At 38.2% G+C, this 20,559-nt stretch overlaps 1 protein-coding gene across 6 annotated transcripts in view; it reads left to right on the top strand.

The window, feature by feature from the left end:
* Window positions 1-20,559, top strand: part of Unc5d (unc-5 netrin receptor D) — a 534,361-nt gene that overhangs the window by 327,425 nt on the left and 186,377 nt on the right. The window lies entirely within an intron of this gene.

Here is a 20,559-nt window from a genome sequence, read left to right as displayed (position 1 = left end):
GCATTGAGCCCTGTGAAATTACATGGGGCATAACACCTGAGAAGCCAACTGTGAAAACTCAGGTCATATATGTAGCAGTTGAGTTGCTTTTTTTACCAAGAAGAAGAGGAGGAGGAGGAAGAAGAAGAGGAGGAGGAGGAAAAGGAGAAGGAAGAGGAGAAGGAGGAGGAGGAAAAATAACTGGCCTTGAAAGCCTATGGATACCATCAAAGTATATCATACAGGATTCAGAGCACATTGTTTTTACTATAAAGCCCGACCGAAGCAGTATCAGTGGGTCTAGGTATTAAGGTGACAAATGAGAGTTGAGGTTGGATCCAGACATGGCCAGTGGTGGAGCACTGTTTCTGCTATAGCAACTCCTCAAGTACTATACATCGAGAGGAAAAAGACTACATCTGGCAGTGGCTCATGTTAGATATCAAGATAAGATCTCTTACAAATTCAGAGATGATATCTAGAGTGAATGGAGTCAGTTCCTTGGTAGAATGTATGCCTATCATTCAGAAGATCTGACATTCGAACCTCTCCACAAATATCCTATAGTCCCTGCACTCTGAAAGTAAACAGAGGTTCTAGGTCATCAGACTAATTAAAGAACAAAGCCAACATAACTCAAGCACATGTTTGGCTTAATGATAGACCTTAACTGGGGTTACAACACAGTACCTTGAATTTCCTTCAGCCATTTACTGAGAATCTTTAGGTTAACACTGATACAGCTTACAGTTGCCACCCTTTCTGTGTTTATAGCTCTGTAATCCTGTCCCACTGAACCATGAGAAGTGTTCTGAGAAGTGCACCCTTAGGTAGTTTTGTACTTGCTTATCCAGGTGGCATGTAACAAAAGGAATGAAACATATATGATTGGACAAGACCAACTATATGTTCTACATGTTTGTACAACTGGCCTTACAGCAGGCTTGTTTACAAAAGTTACCCCAATCTCATGCAGATACATAGAACTGTGGGTTTACTGGCAACAGGAATTATTTAGTTCTGTTATATTTTTTGTAATATATTTTGTATATACTGGCCTGTAAAAAATATATATACATGCAAATATATATACACACATGCGTATATATGTACATGTATGTATAAGTGTGTGTATAAGATGAAAACTTGTGGAATTCTTTAATACTGTACCATGTCTCCCTGTATATTTTATGACATAACTGTAGTACAGTTATTAAAAGACTGTGATAGAAAACTATTACCCAACTTAAATAACTATTCATTCTTTACCAACATGCAGAAATTTTGCTTCAAAACAGATCTAGTTCCTGTGTTACAGTGAAGTGTGAGCCTCCTTTGCTTCTTATAACCCAGGTGATTTTTTTTAGTCTTCTTTTGTCTTTTGTGGCATAGAATTTAGAAGCATAATGGTCAGTTATTTTGCCTAATGTACCTTAATATAATTTTTTCATTGTACAAAATAAATACCACCACATGGAAAGAGACTCTCCTTGTTTACACAGTTTGAGCATAGAAATAAATTGTAGTAAAACAATATAACTCATTAAGTAAAGATTCACTTTGATTAAGTATATACAGCTCAAACAAGTAGGTAGGGAGGATGCTCATGGGTAAAGCACGTGCTATGTAAGTGTGTGACTCAAATATCCAGACGTCAGTTATTCAGGTGACCCAGCACCCACATAAAAAGCTGGGTTTTCAAGTGTCCACCTAAGACCCTTATTATGCACATATAGTTGTCTTATACATGACATGTGAGTACACTAACAAATCATTCTAGGTTTGCCATTTCATTCTTTTTATTATAAATTGAAAGTGGATTTGTGTTGAGGCGGTAAAGACAAGAAGATGTATTTGAGGTTTGCTGGGTAGCCTAGAGAGAAAATCGGTGAGCCCCATGTTTAGTGAGAGGTCTCTTCTTCATTTATTGAGTATCTCCACCCTAAACATCAAAATTTGGATATGGTCCACAATTGTTTTTGATCAACAAATTTAGGAGCATTTTAGATTGGGGATCTCTTTGTTGTTGTTGCAGTTGTTCCTATGTTAACCTCTATGAATTATTGTATTCTTCTCTATTGTTAAACTTTGGGTAATAATAATGACAATATTTATGTTCTATATAGATAAAACTTGTTTTTAATATTTTCAAACAAACTTAAGTTTACTTTCCAAATGTGAAGTCTATGGACAGCAAGGTACATAGTCTTCTTAGGTCAGTAGAAATTATCATGAGATGTATGGGGCAGAATGATGAATTTGATTGAGTTTTGAGGATGCAACTGTAAACATTAAAGTACTTTGTAACCTGCATCTTCTTAGCCTCCACACAGATGGCCCTGCCTCCCTTGCCAGTAGATGTTCTTCAGCATAGATTATGAGAAACTTGAATCTATAGAAACCATGTTTCTCTGAACAAAGAGCAATGGTTTGCACAATTCTGATAGAAATTGGCCTACTTTTGCTTAATACTTGAATTTTTATAAGTGACAACCTTAAAGATGGGATCTATTGAAAAGAAATGTGTGAGGGAGAAATGAAATTTCCCTAGAGAAATTCTTTCATGCTATTTATTGCCAGTCATTATTTTACCAAGAAGAATTTGCAGAAACATAGCCACTGCCTTTCAATAAAAATCACAGGTTAATTCAGTCTGCTATTCCTTCAGTGAAATTCACCTTGAATTTCCCAAAGATGGCCATTTTTATTCAAACCTCAGTAAAGCTTTATTAGCAAAGAGAATATAGATTTTACTTCAGTCAATACTCAATCTTCCTTCTTAGTAAACCTTCCAACAAACCAATGGTTGTAAAACAAAATAAACAATTACAACAAAAAGAAATTAGATCTCTAAGTTTTTGCATACTTTTTTGTGCCTAGTGTTTCTTCTTATCCAAAATCTTGGGCAGAGGGTTTGAAATCTTTTCAATGTTTGAATTCTGTCATATTTGCATTAACCTCATTGATTGAAGATCTTGAACCGAAGTCTTTCCAGTCTGCAGTGGCCCCAACCCCAAGACTCTTTGGATCACTGGGTATTGACAAATGTTCAGATTATAATACATGTTTGTAGTAAATAAAACACAAGATAACAGGAAACACTTCAACTTGAGAGAAGAAGATAGGGTCAGGTGATGAAGGTATTTGCAACCTCAGCTAAGACTTCAGTTTCAGCCAGGACATGGTTTGGCAGAGGTGGTATAATGTCAGTGGTACTGTAATGTCTCAAAACCTCCACCCTTCCTGTTCCCATGGATAAAGCTTCCCAGAGAATATCAGTGCTAAATATTTGTACAGGTGATGCAAGTTAAAGAGAACGGGGCAAAGCTCAATGTTGAGACTCCAGAAAAGGGACATTAACATGAGCATATGGCTGTTAAAATATGAAACTAGAAGCTAAGGTAGGAGATTTTTAGGTATGTTAGGTATGGGACTGTCTATGTTTCTGTCTGAGTAACTGAGCTGCTAGTTATTTTACTTAGTATAATTATGAATATAACAGAAGAAATGAGTTTCAGGAACAAAATATCAAGTTCAGTGTTTGGTCATGGTGTGTGAAGATATGCATAACCTGTATAATCATCAATGGACTGTTTTTAATTATGCAATTGTACTTCTGAGCCTGAAACCCAGGAAATAAGATAAATTCCAAAGCCCTAAATTGGAGTCCTTGAGAAATTAGTGATTAAGATTATTTGCTATTGGAAATACAAAAGGAACCAATTTCATTAGGAATACTTTTGCATGTATCTTTTCTCTAGTTCTCAAACTGCTGCTGAAAATGGAAAGGTTGGTAAGCTATGAGTGAAATTCCAAAAAAAGAGAGCTCAAAAGGAAGGTAAAGATAAATGTAGTGTAAAAAATAAGTGGAGATGCTTATGAGAAGTAAATGGTGAGGACCCCAGTTTGCAACAGATTATAGAAAGAATTTCAATGTGTCCATTAGTTTTGATATAAGAGTTATCATTGACCCAGGACCACTAATGAAAAAGGTGATAAGAGATCTGTGTGGACCAAGCAATTAGTGGGAATATGGAAAATATGGAGGAAGGAGATAGATGAATCTTTCCAAAAGCTATTAAAAACTATATACACAAACTATATAACTATATAAAGAAGAGCTAGACTGTGGCTGAATGTAAGCATGTCAGGGCTGGATGATGATATAATGTTAACATGAAGACTTAAGAGACTTTCTTTGTGAACATTTACCAAGAAGGAATAGGAACAGAAGAAACATGAGGAAGTCAAATCAGAAAATCTAGACTTGAGAGTTCTGGGCTCAGCCAACTAGCCTTAAACTCTACTGATTGCTAAAACCCACCACATATGATATTCACATGAATAACCAGCAATTAAGGACACTCAGCTCTGCTTAAGTCAACTGAAATTATAATCTTTGGTAGGAAGGACATGAATATTTGGTGGTTTAGCCGTCTTTTAGGCCTTCTTTCCTCTTACTGACTACATCCTTACTTACTGACTACATACTTACTTTCCATCCCAACTGAGATGCTGTAGATAACTGATGGATTTAGGGGAAAGGGGGGGTCAGTTTTCTTTAAAAGTGTGGTCCCTGGGTAGTCCACCGTGCTCCAGTGGATTGTCCCCATCTATGAGTACATGGGTAGCTCAAATTGGACTCATTAGATTATTAAAAATATAAACAAATGTAATGTTGGAAAAAGGGGTAGAGGGGTAGAGGGGTAGATCTAGGAGGAGCTAGCAGAAAGAGTAAGAATTAATATGGTCTAATTACATCTATAAAATACTCAAAGGATTAGCAGACTTCTTTTGTTTAATTTGACAAACAAACAAAAATAAGGAGTAGATTATGGTCTTCCCACAGCTAAACATCCCCCAAGTGATTTTCCAGACCTACTGACTCCTCGAGAATTAACCCTACTTTTGTATGAAGTGCTTCCTCTCTTTCTGTTGAAGCCATCTTTTCTTCCTCAAGTTTCCAGTCAATCCTGGTTCAAAGTCCTTTTTTGATTCTTTTTCTAAAACGTTTTCCCAAGAGCAAGTTAGGTTGTGTCTTTGTAGCTTTTATTTTATGTGCAATATTTGCTATGTCTCTTTATCATATTTAGCATCAGCTATAGATTTTGTAATAACAAGTTTTGGTCTAAGTTATTACTCAGACCCTCCATTGTGTGGTAGGAGAGAGTTAAGGAAAGCAAATCTCTTTGATCTTTTTTTTTATGATTTGTTTGTTTTCTTTCCACAAAGATGTACTTTTGGGGCCAGGAGGTACTAGGAATTTGGTGGCTATTCTATTGATTTTTGTACTCATGACACTGGCCACATGTTGTCATAGTTGACCTTTTTGACCTCAGGGAGATGGGCTGAGAGGAAAAATCAAAGATCTAACACTGCAGTTAAGTTCTGTTTCTTCTTTCTGCAGGGTTGGCTTTTCTTTTTGCCTCCTTCTTCCTCTTTTTCTCTTCCCTCCCTCTACAGTCATGGCACTGAATCACAATGAGGTGGAGATGCATTGAATGCTTGAGGTTATTTTTAGGTCATTTCTTCTGAAACTCATTGCAAGATCATAGCCCTCTAATTTCCTGTGCAGGGCTGTGGAGGTCACGCAGGGAAGCCAGGGATGATTCTTCATGTCTGTGTCGGTCTTAAAACTTGCTTCCATCAACCATGGAGTTCATTGCGTATTGGAATGCTCATCGAGATGCCACGTTGCAAGCCCGTGCTTATAGGTGTGAATGAAGCACTTTTGCCTTGGGAATTCTAACAGGAGGAAAATGAACTCTGTGTGTGTTGCTTGAGAATTGAGCAGCACAGAAAAGTTGATGATTTTGCCGCTGTATCTGGTTTTTTTCTTCTTTCTTCAGAAGTACTTTGTTTTGGTGGTTATCTGTATATACTTAGAACTCAGTTTCCTATTAGCATTCCACAAAGAGTAATCATACTAATATGCAGAATATGGGATTTATAGATATTTTCCCTCTGACATATCATGGATCATGATAAGAATAAGGATATAATATATCCTATCACTATATGCCTATCTTATTTAATACCTTAAAACATGCTCTATTTTGCTTAATAATTTTTGAAGAATTTCATGTAATATTTTTCTGTCAAAGATCATTGAAACATTTTAGTGCAATTCAGAGAAGCTTCACCTATCTTTTATGTGTATTTCCAAATAATCAATATACTCAAGACCCAGAAATTCCTTCTTGTCACTTGGAGACAAAGCAAACGTGAGAAATCCTGAGCCTGTGTACTGTATGTAATGCTCCCGCCTGTAGCTCTTTTCTGTGCTAAGTAGTTTCTCAGTTATATGCTGTACCACATGTATGTCACATTTGCCCATTGGACCAAGGATATATACCTAACAAGCAGCTCTGCATGTTGACTATCATAGAGTCTCATTCAGGAAGAATAAAAGACTCTGGGCTGCTGGTTTATTGCTTGTCTGACTATGATTTGAAGGTTAAAAAAAAATACTTGGAATTAATTACAGAAAACAAAATGCACAAGAAAATCAGAGACCTATGGCCAAGAATAAATTGAGTTCACCCTGGCAGAATACTGAGAAGGAACTGGCTGGGGCTGGGCAGAGTACAGATACAAAGCAAGTGATGAAAGGATGTAGCAGCCAAGTGGATGGAGTCAGGCTGGATCTCTTTGTCGACTTGTATGGTTGTGTTATAACTTTCTTGCAACATGGTTCTTTTAAGACTGATTCATTCATTGATGTCACAGCTTAGGGTATGTTTGATTTCTTCCAGGGTCCAGTTGATAATTAAGAATTTTGCTTCCTCATTGTCAACCTTCTCTTAGGTTTTGATGGCTTCTGAATGCATTTTTGCTTTTGTCCTCATGAACAAGGGAAGTCACAAACAATGCAGTGTGCTTTGCTGGGAGTAGCTCAGAAGACAGGTTAAGTTGTCAGAATGCTTTCTCAGCCCTGCAGCTGTCTCTAGCCACCACCAGTGTCTCAACCATTGGCAAAGCCAGCCCATGTTCTCCTATACTGCTGTTACTTACCTAATGGTTTGCACCACTAGAAGAGAGGGAAATACCACTAGAATGCTAGTTATAAAATGTTTTATGAATGACAGCTTTCTCCCAGCAAGATTAGAGAGTACAAAGTATCTCATGGCCCCAAAATTATTTTATGATCATGCTATCAGCCTCAGGAAGTACCAGGACTCCTTGCATCAGCCAACCAGCATAGGATGTCAATGGGAAAGGACAGCAGATTGTGCTCTGTGGGAGGAAGTCACACGGAGAGCACCATGTTGGCTCCGCTGAGGCAGAAGTGGGCTTGTACTGTTGCTACAGGGTTTATTAGCAGGGAGTATTACAGTTGTTATACTCAGGGATTTTAGGTCAGAGCAGGGAAAATACCTCACCTGTGTTGCTGGTATATAAGAATGTCCATGTGGAAGTCTGTCTTATAACCAGCTGTTATTCGAGGGTTCGGACCTAGAAGACTTAAGATGGGCTGAGCTGGATGGTGTGAATAGCTGTTATCAAGTCATCAGAATCTAAAGCCAAGCAGAAGGAGTTTAGCCAAGCTGGTCAGAGAGGCACACACAGGATACTATCACCTGGCAAGATGCTTTTCATGTGCTTCCCAGGGGAACTGGAATCAGTAACTGACTTCGCAGGCCATTACTGTTTAGGACCCAAGGACTGAGACAGAACCAAATAGAGGCACTGGGCCCTGACTTCCATTTTCTGCTGGGCATCTGCTATGCGTCTGAATCAGCCCTTTTATTACAACAAATGACCTGCATTTGGCAGAGTTACAAATTCCTTTTATGTATGACAAATGTGGTTTGTTGTTCCTTCTGAAGAAACACAGTAGGAAAGATTCAAACCCGATTTGAAACCAGTGTAGTTGGACAACTAATGGGACATTGTGTCATCCTCCTGCATCTTAACAAATGGCCTCGACTATGACTATTAAAAAATGTCTATGATTTTTCACTGGCTGATTTGGTTTGAATGAGTAAATTATTTTTATTTCATTGCATTAACTGCCAGAACGTTGAATGAGCCGATAACTCCCTAGTGTTGCCGAGCTGCAGAGAACTATTATTCGGAATTGAATTTTTATTGATTTTTGTATGCTACAATGACTTTTCTAACATAGTAGCATGGAAAGAAAATGAGAAAAAAACAAAATAGGGCATGGGGTAAGGAAGGGGAGGCTGTTGTGTCCTATGGCCCAGCCTACGACATGCCACTTAGGGGCAGGGGCTGCTGTTGCTGGAAGACATGTTGCTGATTGCATGATTTATAACCAAGCCATGCACCTGGCTTCCTCACCGTGTATTCCTCCGCTCTACCCCTACCTTTGTTCCTAGTCATCTTGAGTGTTGTTGACATTCTACTGTAGGAATAAAAAGGGAAGCAGAGTGACAGGCAAAGTTATAGAAATGGAAAATGCAGTGAATTGCATTTTATTGATGATGTCACACCTGAGATTTCACACACACACACAGTGTATGTGAAGAAGAGAGTGAATAAATACATCGTTTGAATAACAGTCTCGTCTCTTAACGAATTCATTCTCTCATTCAACAAATATCCATCAAGAGATAGGATATGCCATTCTGGGTCCCAGGGACCTTCCTTATAGGGACAAAATGCCTATAGAGAGATTTATTTTAACTCTGTGGGGAAGGTGGGTGAGGCCCATTTGTCTCAGGGGATTAGGCAGCAGAGAGAGACTTGAGCTATAACAATTAAGCCCTACCTTTAGTTTCTATGCCCAAAAGGTCCCACAGCCTTTGCAGACAATACCACTAGCTAGATGTTCAGAGATATGAGATTGCAGGAGAGGATGTCGTATTCAAACCAAAGTGTAAAGACATCACAATAGGTCAAACAGATGAAAAGTTTGCCCCCATCCTGCAATGCAAATAAAATAGGATATGTGCTTAAATTCATAGTTCACTAAGTATTGAAGACTATGCAATTTTAGCTTCTTTCATTGGTAGATCGGTTAAGAGTGAACCTAGACACAATATAATGAGACAGAAAATGCTTCTGCCTGTAATCCTTTTTATTTAATTTTATTCAATATATTTTTTATTTACATTTCAAATGATTTCCCCTTTTCTGGTCCCCCACTCCCCGAAAGTCACATAAGCCCCCTTCCCTCCCTCTGTTCTCCCACCCATCCTTTCCCACTTCCCTGTTCTGGTTTTGTCTTATACTGCTACACTGAGTCTTTCCAGAACCAGGGGCCACTCCTTCGTTCTTCTTGTACCTCATTTGATGTGTGGATTATGTTTTGGGTATTCCAGTTTTCCGGGCTAATATCCACTTATTAGTGAGTACATACTATGATTCATCTTTTGAGACTAGGTTACCTCACATAGTATGTTCTCCAGCTCGATCCATTTGCCTAAGAATTTCATGAATTCATTGTTTCTAATGGCTGAATAGTACTCCATTGTGTATATATACCACATTTTTTGCATCCATTCTTCTGTTGAGGGATACCTGGGTTCTTTCCAGCTTCTGGCTATTATAAATAGGGCTGCTATGAACATAGTGGAGCATATATCCTTATTACATGCTGGGGAATCCTCTGGGTATATGCCCAGGAGTGGTATAGCAGGATCTTTCGGAAGTGACATGCCCAGTTTTCTGAGGAACCGCCAGACTGATTTCCAGAGTGGTTGTACCAATTTGCAACCCCACCAGCAGTGGAGGAGTGTTTCTCTTTCTCCACATCCTCGCCAACACCTGCTGTCTCCTGAGTTTTTAATCTTAGCCATTCTGACTGGTGTAAGATGAAATCTCAGGGTTGTTTTGATTTGCATTTCCCTGATGACTAGTGATGTTGAACATTTTTAAAGATGTTTCTCCACCATCCGAAGTTCTTCAGGTAAGAATTCTTTGTTTAACTCTGTACCCCATTTTTAATAGGGTTATTTGGTTTTCTGGGGTCTAACTTCTTGAGTTCTTTGTATATATTGGATATTAGCCCTCTATCTGATATAGGGCTGGTGAAGATCTTTTCCCAATTTGTTGGTTGCCGATTTGTCCTTTTGATGGTGTCCTTTGCTTTACAGAAACTTTGTAAATTTATGAGGTCCCATTTGTCAATTCTTGATCTTAGAGCATAAGCTATTGGTGTTCTGTTCAGGAACTTTCCCCCAGTACCGATGTCCTCAAGGGTCTTCCCGAGTTTCTTTTTTATTAGCTTCAAAGTGTCTGGCTTTATGTGGATGTCCTTGATCCATTTGGATTTGAGCTTTAGTACAAGGAGACAAGGATGGATCAATTCCCATTCTTCTGCATGCTGACCTCCAATTGAACCAGCACCATTTGTTGTAAAGGCTATCTTTTTTCCATTGGATCTTTTCTGCCCCTTTGTTGAGGATCAAGTGGCCATAGGTGTGTGGGTTCATTTTTGGATCTTCAATCCTGTTCCATTGATGTGCCTGCCTGTCACTATACCAATACCATGCAGTTTTTAACACTATTGCTCAGTAATATTGCTTGCGGTCAGGGATACTGATTCCCCCCAGAATTTCTTTTGTCATTGAGAATAGTTTTAGCTCTCCTGGGTTTTTTGTTATTCCAGATGAATTTGAGAATTGCTCTTTCTAACTCTATGAAGAATTGAGTTGGGATTTTGATGGGTATTGCATTGAATCTGTATATTGCTTTTGGCAAAATGGCCATTTTAACTATATTGATTCTACCGATCCATGAGCATGGGAGGTTTTTCCATTTTTTTGAGGTCTTCCTCTATTTCCTTCTTCAGAGTCTTGAAGTTCTTGTCATACAGATCTTTCACATGTTTGGTAAGAGTCACCCCAAGGTACTTTATACTGTTTGTGGCTATTGTGAAGGGTGTTATTTCCCTAATTTCTTTCTCTGCCTGCTTATCCTTTGAGTATAGGAGGGCTACTGATTTGCTTGAGTTGATTTTATAACCTGCCACTTTGCTGAAGTTGTTTATCAGCTGTAGGAGCTCTCTAGTGGAGTTTTTTGGGTCACTTAGGTAGACTATCATATCATCTGCAAATAATCATTGTTTCTCAATATACATTAAGCAAGGGGTGCGGACTCTGAAAGTAGTGGGATAAATTTTTACCCGTGTTTGATGTTTGTGGGCATGAATGTATCTGATCGCCTCAGAAATTTGCCAAATACATATACAATGAAAGTAATCAGTGCACCCATAATCACTGAGAGGTAAAAATGTGAAATGCTGAATATTTTCTTTTAGGGTTTTTTCTATAACAGAGTAGTCTCAAAGAATTTGCTGTTTACAGATGATAAGAGTTTTATATTGTTCAACCACATCTAAAATATTTAATATTGTATATCATATATGCTATTCAGTTAATTTCCTTTGTGTAGAATAATATAATTGTTATCTGATATGCAACTATGACAAGATCAAAGGATAGAAATCCAGTCATGCTTCACCCTGTCTGTAAATACTGATAGAAGAAATGTCTGTTAGAAGGGTATCCCTCTGTGATCTGAGAGACGTAGTAAAGGAAGGACACTTAGAGTTCAAAATAAAGAAATGAGAAGATAGTGCTAAAAGGAAGGTGATAATGAAGACAGTATTGTTGGGGAAGGGTTGGAGTGTGTATGGTGTGTGTGTATGTGTGAATGGTGTGCATATTTGTATACATGTGTTGTTTGTGTGTCTGTGTGTATGCATGCATGTATGGTGTGTGTATGCACATCCATACATGTATGGGTACAAGAATGCATGTGTGTAGAAGTCAGAGAATGATAGCAGATAATGTCCTCTCTATGCCTTGCACCTTTCATTTGAGGCAGGCTCTCTAGGTGAACTGAAACTTTGTCAAATAGAATAGGCTATATTTCCTACTGTCAGTGAGAACAAAAGCTCTTGCCACTATCCCTGGCATTTCCTATGGGTTCTGTAGCTCAGAACTCAGGGCCCTGCACTTTCAGGGCCAAGCATCTTATGATTCATATATCTCCCCACTCCTGAAAGTCCATGCTTTAGACTAACGATAATCAGAAACTGGAAATTCAGTATAGGATGTATTATTTAAGATGGTGAGATCTTCTACTTCAGCTTCAATAACTCTCCTCTAAACTTTCCTCCAGGCACTCAGCTAAGTTTTATTGCATTGCATGGGCAGGGTTTCCTTTCCCTCTGTCTCCTGGCTCATCATTCCCACTCTTAATTGCTTGTTTGCAGTCTACCTCTATCTTTACCTTTACCGTGAAAGCATGTATAGCAGATGGTCCAGGATGCTGTATGTCAAGCACCTTCAGTGACCCGGCCCAGCTCATGTTCAATGGTGCTGGTGCTTCATTTTCTGAGCACTCACATCATAGGCTACTCATAGGGAAGGGCTACTCAGAAAATTTTAATTTTTACTTCTGTACTGTCATATGAAAATAGAATGTTATATCCTATAACAAGTACACATTTGCAGAGTGATTTTACTCATATATATATATATGAGTAAAATATCTGTATGTAAGTCATATGTATGACTATACACACACACACACACACACACACACTCAAACATATGTATACAGTACAGATGAGGCGTGAGGACTCTGAAAGCAATGAGATTGTTTTTAAATATATAAATTTATTTATATATATGTAGATTATATATGAATGTGTGTGTGTGATTAAGGCTTTACATACTATACTATCTTGTTTGCTATTTCAGTCTATATAACTTAAATCTTAAATACCATGACTTTCTATTTCTGAATAAAATTATTAAATATGTGAGCATGCATACATATATATAATAAACACATGAATATATACATGCATTATTAAATCTTAGCATAAAATATTAAATAATATATACTTATATATATACACACACATGATTGGGATTTCTCATACTATACTCTCTTGGTTAGCATCTCATTGTATATAACTTAAACACCATGACTTTCTAGCCTTTCATTTCTCTGCAGTATTATTAAACATTTGGGTTGCTACCTGCTGTTCACTAGCAGTCTATGTGCATTTTTTCATATAGTTCTCAAATAATTTTCTTAGCTGTACTAATAGAATTATGAGGTGTATCAATGAAACATTAAAAATTATCATGCTACTGAAATATCCACAGAATATTCAGTTCTCTTGACTATAGAAATCAATAGTTGTGAGCATGGTCACAGTTCTATCACCATCGCCCAGGGCAATTTGGGGGTATTTTTATATTAACTACAAGGTCATTATTCATTTTTTTTCTATCAACTTCAGCCCCAGCTGATTACCAACCTATTTTCTCATTGTTTGGCATTACCACCCAGTATAAATGTTTCATATAAATGGAATCATCCTATATGTAATGTAGCCTTGGGTGATTGGCTATGTTCAATTAATATAAATTATGTATTTAAATTTTACCTATTTCATAGCATGTATCAGTATTTTATATATTCCATGATAGACCATGTATTCTGTATCATTTTATCAGATGATTCCCATATAATTGCATCTGCAAAGCAATTTGATCCATTTACAACTTATTCTTGTGTTTTCTTCTAGCAATATTCAAGACTATCCAAGCTTGATTTCATTTTCAACCCTGGGAAATGCCATTTAAAACTAAGAATTAATTAAACTGGTTTACTTAACAGAGGAAAAAGACATGTTGATACTTGCTATGTTAGCATTTCTATAATAACTCTTGACACCCCATTTTTTATCTGTAGCCATTTGTATCTTTTCCATTGTAAATAATATCCAATCCCTTTGTTATTTTATCTCACAATATTTATAATTTTCATGGTGTTTCATGAGAGGTTTGTTTTAGGCTATTAACTACATAGTATTACAATGGTTTACAGAAAATAATTTTATTTTTAACTAAATAATACTTGTCAATCATATTTTTAGTGTCTTATTCTTCAAGCTAAAACCAAACCTCTGTTCATAAGATTTTCTAGATACTTATTATCATTGTGGTTTCCTGTTAAAATGTTTTAGTATAAAGCAAGACATAGATCTTCATTATTTTTTTCTTCAGAAGGGCAATGACTCATTTTAATACCTTTCCCACTTAATTTATCATGTACTAAATTACACTTTTTATTTGAGTGTCTCTGAAAAATGTTCCAGTTTATAATTAATTTGTGTCTGATTTATGATAAAATCATCCCATATTAATCATCGTAACTTTATCATAGGATACAGTAACATATAAGACCTTAAAACTGTTATATAGCTATTGCATTTGGTAAGTTTTGGAGTACTGACATTAATCTTTATAAAAATGCTGAATGTAGCCAGGTGTGGATGCATGTGTTTTCAGTCTCCGAATTTGGGTGGCAGAGGCAGCTGGGTCTCTGTGAGTTTAAGGTCCTCCTGGTCCACAGAGAGATTTCCAGGCCAGTCAAGTCAGTATAGTGAGACCCTGCCTTTAAAAATCAAAAGTTACATTTAGGAGGAATTATTATACTTACAGGTGCAGAGACTAAGGCAAATAGAGTTTAAGATTTGATTGAGTGAAGGACCTTATGGTGTCATGCTCAGATGCAAACATGATTGCTTGACTTCAACTACTAATGTACCCATAATGCCATTTCAGCTTCTCCATTTCTACTTCCTTTTGATGTCTCACAACTTGAATTAGAAACTCTCAAAGAAGAACTTTGTTTCTGATCCTATTGAAGGAAGATTTTGTTGTCTTTTTATGTATTGTTCTCTGATACAATACATCCCAACCACAGCCTCCCTTCCCCCATCCCCCGACCATTTCCAGAACTACCTCTGCTCTCCCCGCAGATCCATTGCCTCTCTATTTTCTTCAGAAAAGATCAGGCCTCATAGTGATGTCAACCAAACTCAGCATAACAAGATGCAACAATGTTAGATGTAAACCCTCATAGCGAAGCCAGACAAGGCACTCCAGTAGAAAAAAAAAAGCCCCATGAGCAGGAAAAAGAGTCAGAAATACCCCAAACCCCATTGTTAGGGGTTCAACAAAAACCCCAAGCTAAACAACCACAGCATATATTCAGAGGACTAAGCACATTCCCATGTAGGCACCATGATTGTTGCTTCAGTCTCTGGGAACCCATATGAACCCTGCTTAATAGATTCTGTGCATCTTGTTCTCTGTGTGTCCCCAACCTCTCTAGGTCCTATAATACATCCTCCCCCTCTTCTGTGGAGTTTCCAGAGCTTTGCATCTGATTCACTGTGGGTCTCTGCATCTGCTCACATCAGCTGCTGGAGGAAACCTCTGATGACCATTGGGCAAGGCACCAGTTTTTGGAGTAGAGCAGAATGTCATGGTCTGACCTAACCTGATTCCCACACCAGGAGTGGGAGCCCATGCCCAAAACTATCCAGATAGTCAGGATCTAGAAGCTGGGTGGTTTAGAGAGCTAGGGTAGAACCAAATATGAGGAAGATAGTTAATTTTGGTTCTATAGTTTCGCTATTTTGTGCAGCAATTAGTTTTGTGTGTCTGGAGATAGACTACTTATGATTACAAGTTATGTACATCTCTGCATGCGTATATTTTTTCTAGATCTAAAAAGACTGATGCTGCTTAAATTGCTGGTTCAGAAATGAATGAGTGTGCATGGCCTGAGCTAAGAGTCATAGTTAGAACAAGATGCATTTGCCTCCATATCAGAGTTTATTTCTCTAATTTTTAGTATGTTCAGGAGCTAGCTAGAATTTGTATGTGGACCACCATTTTTAAGATTCACAGATGCAACCTACTTAGGAGAACCTGTTAAGCACTAGACTTAAGAGTGGATCAAAACTCTAAAGTTAGGAGGTTTCTCATTTGAAGTGATATCTAGGGGTTTGATCAGATACCTGGTATTACTGATGGATTCAGCTATGTAGACCTTCTCTGCCCTTCCCCCAGGCTCCTGTCCTTGGTTTTTCTATTTACAACATGGGGCATGATAAGAGTGTGAGATTCTTCTAGTGGTTCCAAGTGTCAGTGGGATGGGGAAGCAGGTATCTTGGTCCTTCCTTGGGTCTGACTCTTTTTTTTTTTAATGAAATTTTTTTGGATATCCCTTTAAATCTCTTGATTGTAGGAAATAGAAAGATCCCAAGTCAGTACATGGTATTCCAACTGAGGACAAAGGACCTCATTGTGGTTTCCTTCCTGTCGACTAATGAAGTTAGTATAAACTAAGGGTACCTAACGATTTATTACCATTTTCATTTGTACTGAGCAAAGGCAAGGGAGCAGAATCAGAAGAAGGTATTGACATGCCTATACTTGCATGTTTGCATTTTACTTGGCTAAAAACACCAGAGTGTTTAGTGATAACAAAACTCAGATGATAATCTGCTACCACTGAAGAAGACTCCTCTTGGAAGACAAACTGACTTAGGAAGCTGGAAAGCAATGGGGAAGACAACACAGTAAGCTTGCCATCCAGAGCAAAGCTCTTCCCATCATTACCCTCACATCTTGGCTACTTTTTGTTTCTTTATTGATATATTTTTATTTACATTTCAAATGATTTCCCCTTTCCTGGGTCCCCACTCCCCACAAGTCCCATAAGCCCTCCTCCCCGCCCCTCACCTGGTTCCTCCATCTACCCCTTCCCACTTCCCTGTTCTGGTATTCCCCTATACTGTTGCACTGAGTCTTTCCAGAACCAGGGGCCACTCCTCCATTCTTTTTGGACATCATTTAATATGTGGATTATGTCTTGGGTATTCAAAGTTTCTAGGCTAATATCTACTTATTAGTGAGTGCATAACATGATTGATCTTTTGAGACTGGGTTACCTCACTTAGTATGATGTTCTCCAGCTCCATCCATTTGTCTAAGAATTTCATGAATTCATCATTTATAATGGCTCCATTGTGTAAATATACCACATTTTTTGTATCCATTCCTCCATTGAGGGATACCTGGGTTCTTTCCAGCTTCTGGCTACTACAAATAGGGCTGCTATGAACATAGTGGAGCATGTGTCCTTATTGCATGCTGAAGAATCCTCTGCGTATATGCCCAGGAGTGGTATAGCAGGGTCCTCAGGAAGTGTCATGCCCAGTTTTCTGAGGAACTGCCAGACTGATTTCCAAAGTGGTTGCACCATCTTGCAATACCACCAGCAGTCGAGGAGTGTTCCTCATTCTCCACATCCTCGCCAACACCTGCTGTCTCCTGAGTTTTTGACCTTAGCCATTCTGACTGGTGTGAGGTGAAATCTCAGGGTTGTTTTGATTTGCATTTCCCTAATGATTAATGATGTTGAACATTTCTTAAGGTGTTTCTCAGCCCTCCGAAGTTCTTCATGTGAAAATTCTTTGTTTAGCTCCGTACCCTACTTTTTAATGGAGTTATTTGGTTCTCTGGGTTCTACCTTCTTGAGTTCTTTGTATATATTAGATATTATCCCTCTGTTGGATTTAGGGTTGGAGAAGATCCTTTCCCAATCTGTTGGTTGATGTTTTGTCCTTTTGACAGTGTCCTTTGCCTTACAGAAACTTTGTAGTTTTATGAGGTCCCATTTGTCAATTCTTGATCTTAGAGCATAAGCTATTGGTGTTCTATTCAGGAACTTTTCCCCTGTGCCCATGTCCTCAAGGATCTTCCCCAGTTTCTTTTCTATTAGTTTCAGTGTGTCAGGTTTTATGTGGAGGTCCTTGATCCATTTGGAGTTGAGCTTAGCACAAGGAGATAAGAATGGATCAATTCACATTCTTCTACATGCTGACCTCCAATTGAACCAGCACCATTTGTTGAAAAGCCTGTCTTTTTTTCCACTGGATGCTTTCAGCTCCTTTGTCAAAGATCAAGTGACCAGAGGTGTGTTGGTTCATTTCTGGGTCTTCAATCCTATTCCATTAATCTGCCTGCCTGACATTGTACCAATACCATGCAGTTTTTATCATTATTGCTCTGTAGTAAAGTTTGAGGTCTGGGATACTGAATCCCCCTGAAGTTCTTTTACTGTTGAGAATAGTTTTAGCTATCCTGGGTTTTTTGTTATTCCAGATGAATTTGAGAATTGCTCTTTCCGGCTCTATGACGAACTGGGTTGGGATTTTTAAATCAATCAAGTAGAAACCAAAGGAACCATACAAAGAATCAACAAAACCAAAAGCTGGTTCTTTGAAAAAATCAACAAGATAGATAAACCCTTAGTGAGACTAACCAAAGGGCACAGAGAAAGTATCCAAATTAACAAAATTAAAAATGAAAAGGGAGATATTACAACAGAAACTGAGGAAATTCAAAAAATCATCAGATCCTACTACAAAAGCCTATACTCAACACAACTGGGGAATCTGGAGGAAATAGACATTTTCTTAGACAGATACCAATTACCAAAATTAAACCAGGATCAAATAGACCATCTAAACAGACCCATAACCCCTAAAGAAATAGAAGGGGTCATAGATAGCCTTCCGACCAAAAAAAGCACAGGACCAGATGGTTTCAGTATAGAATTCTATCAGACCTTCAAAGAAGACTTAACACCAATACTCTTCAAACTATTCCACCAAATAGAAACAGAAGGAACACTACCCAACTCCTTCTATGAAGCCACTATTACACTGATACCAAAAACACACAAAGATCCAACTAAGAAAGAGAATTTCAGGCCAATTTCCCTTATGAATATCGATGCAAAAATACTCAAAAAAATTCTTGCCAACCAAATCCAAGAACACATCAAAATGATCATCTACCATGATCAAGTAGGCTTCATCCCAGGGATGCAGGGATGGTTCAATATAAGGAAATCCATAAATACTATCCACTACATAAACAAACTAAAAGAAAAAAACCACATGATTATTTCATTAGATGCTGAAAAAGAATTTGACAAAATTCAGCATCCTTTCATGATAAAAGTCTTGGAAAGGACAGGAATTCAAGGCCCATATCTAAACATAGTAAAAGCAATATACAGCAAACCTGTAGCCAACATCAAACTAAATGGAGAGAAACTTGAAGCAATCCTACTAAAATCAGGGACTAGACTAGGCTGCCCCCTCTCTCCATATCTTTTTAATATAGTTCTTGAAGTCCTAACTAGAGCAATTAGACAACATAAGGAGGTCAAAGGGATACAAATTGGAAAGGAAGAAGTCAAACTATCATTATTTGCAGATGATATGATAGTATACTTAAGTGACCCAAAAAAACTCCACTAGAGAACTCCTACAGCTGAAAAACAACTTCAGCAAAGTGACTGGTTATAAAATCAGTTCAAGCAAATCAGTAGCCTTTATATACTCAAAGGACAAGCATACTGAGAAAGAAATTAGGGAAATGACTCCCTTCACAATAGCTACAAACAGCATAAAGTATCTTGGGGTGACTCTAACCAAACAAGTGAAAGACCTATATGACAAGAACTTCAGATCTCTGAAGAAGAAAATCAAAGAAGATCTCAGAAAATGTAAAAATCTTCCATGCTCATGGATTGGTAGGATTAGTATAGTTAAAATGGCCATCTTGCCAAAGGCAATCTACAGATTCAATGCATCTTGGCTACTTGACTCGCTTTGATTCAAGTAGATGAGCTTTGATATACTTCTGAGTGGTGAGGCTTTTCTTGGGAGAGACTCTTAGCTCCAAACTCTCTTGAGTGACAGCAGAACATGACCTGTGGTGGGATTGTGCAGGAAACAGAGTCTCTGACCCTAGACTTATTCACTTCCTTTACTCCATGCTTTGTTGACAATTTTGTGAGTCTATCACACCCTGAGTCAGGAACTTTGAACCCCCAGGGCAATCTAAAGACCTTGGATAGAAGGAGGGTGCCTCTACAGCTCAACTCAGGGGATAACAAAGCCCCCTGAACATACAGATGCTGGTTGTTTCTGGGGGAAAGAACATTTGGAGAAGAGTGAATATGCACATGCCTGCGCTGTTCATAGGGTGGTTTTTGACTGGCTAAAAGCAAGCTTAATGTATTTATACAATTTATAAAGATGTAACTGATTCTGGAGCTCTGCTCTTTACGGAGGACATATTTCATGTTATTGTAAGCACTGAAGAAAATTAAATCAATAAATCCACAGCCTGTAATTTGAGATCCTCAATTTGAAGAAAAATACATTGTCAGGGAGGGAGGAGAAAAATCCTTTTCATGGAGGAAGAATTGTAAACAAGCTGTCTTGGCTAGACTGTCCTGTGCACCCAGGTGACAGCAAGAATTACCTTATTCAGGAAGATCAGCAAAGGGTTGTCCTGACACCTCCCTAGGAGCCAAGACCAGCTGCCTACCCTTTAAAATGGCAGAGTGGAACACTATGCAAATGAATCTGGCTCTCACTCCATAGAACTTCCCAGAGAAGTCTGGGCTCATTGGCAGTCAGGCTAAGTGTCAGAAAGCAGAATGGATTTCCCCTCTCAGTGGCACTGATGCGTTGTGACCACTGGCAAGCCAATTAACCTCCACCAGTGTCACCTCTCTGTGTGTAAAAGGTTAATAGTGCAGCTTGTTTGCAAAGTGCCAGGAGCCCTGTGTGAAGGGCACTATCCACATACCCAGCGTGGTTGCTTGACTAGAGGCCTCGCATTTCTTAATTATATATCCGGTTGGATAGGTTATGGATTCTGTTGTGACTAGCTATGGCCCCTTCTCCCTGGTTACAAATAAAAAGAC

This window comes from Apodemus sylvaticus, chromosome 18 (genome assembly GCF_947179515.1).
Source record: "Apodemus sylvaticus chromosome 18, mApoSyl1.1, whole genome shotgun sequence".
Classification (NCBI taxonomy): domain Eukaryota; kingdom Metazoa; phylum Chordata; class Mammalia; order Rodentia; family Muridae; genus Apodemus; species Apodemus sylvaticus.
The sequence above is the reverse complement of the archived record's forward strand: the minus strand, read 5'-3'. Positions and strand labels throughout refer to the sequence as shown.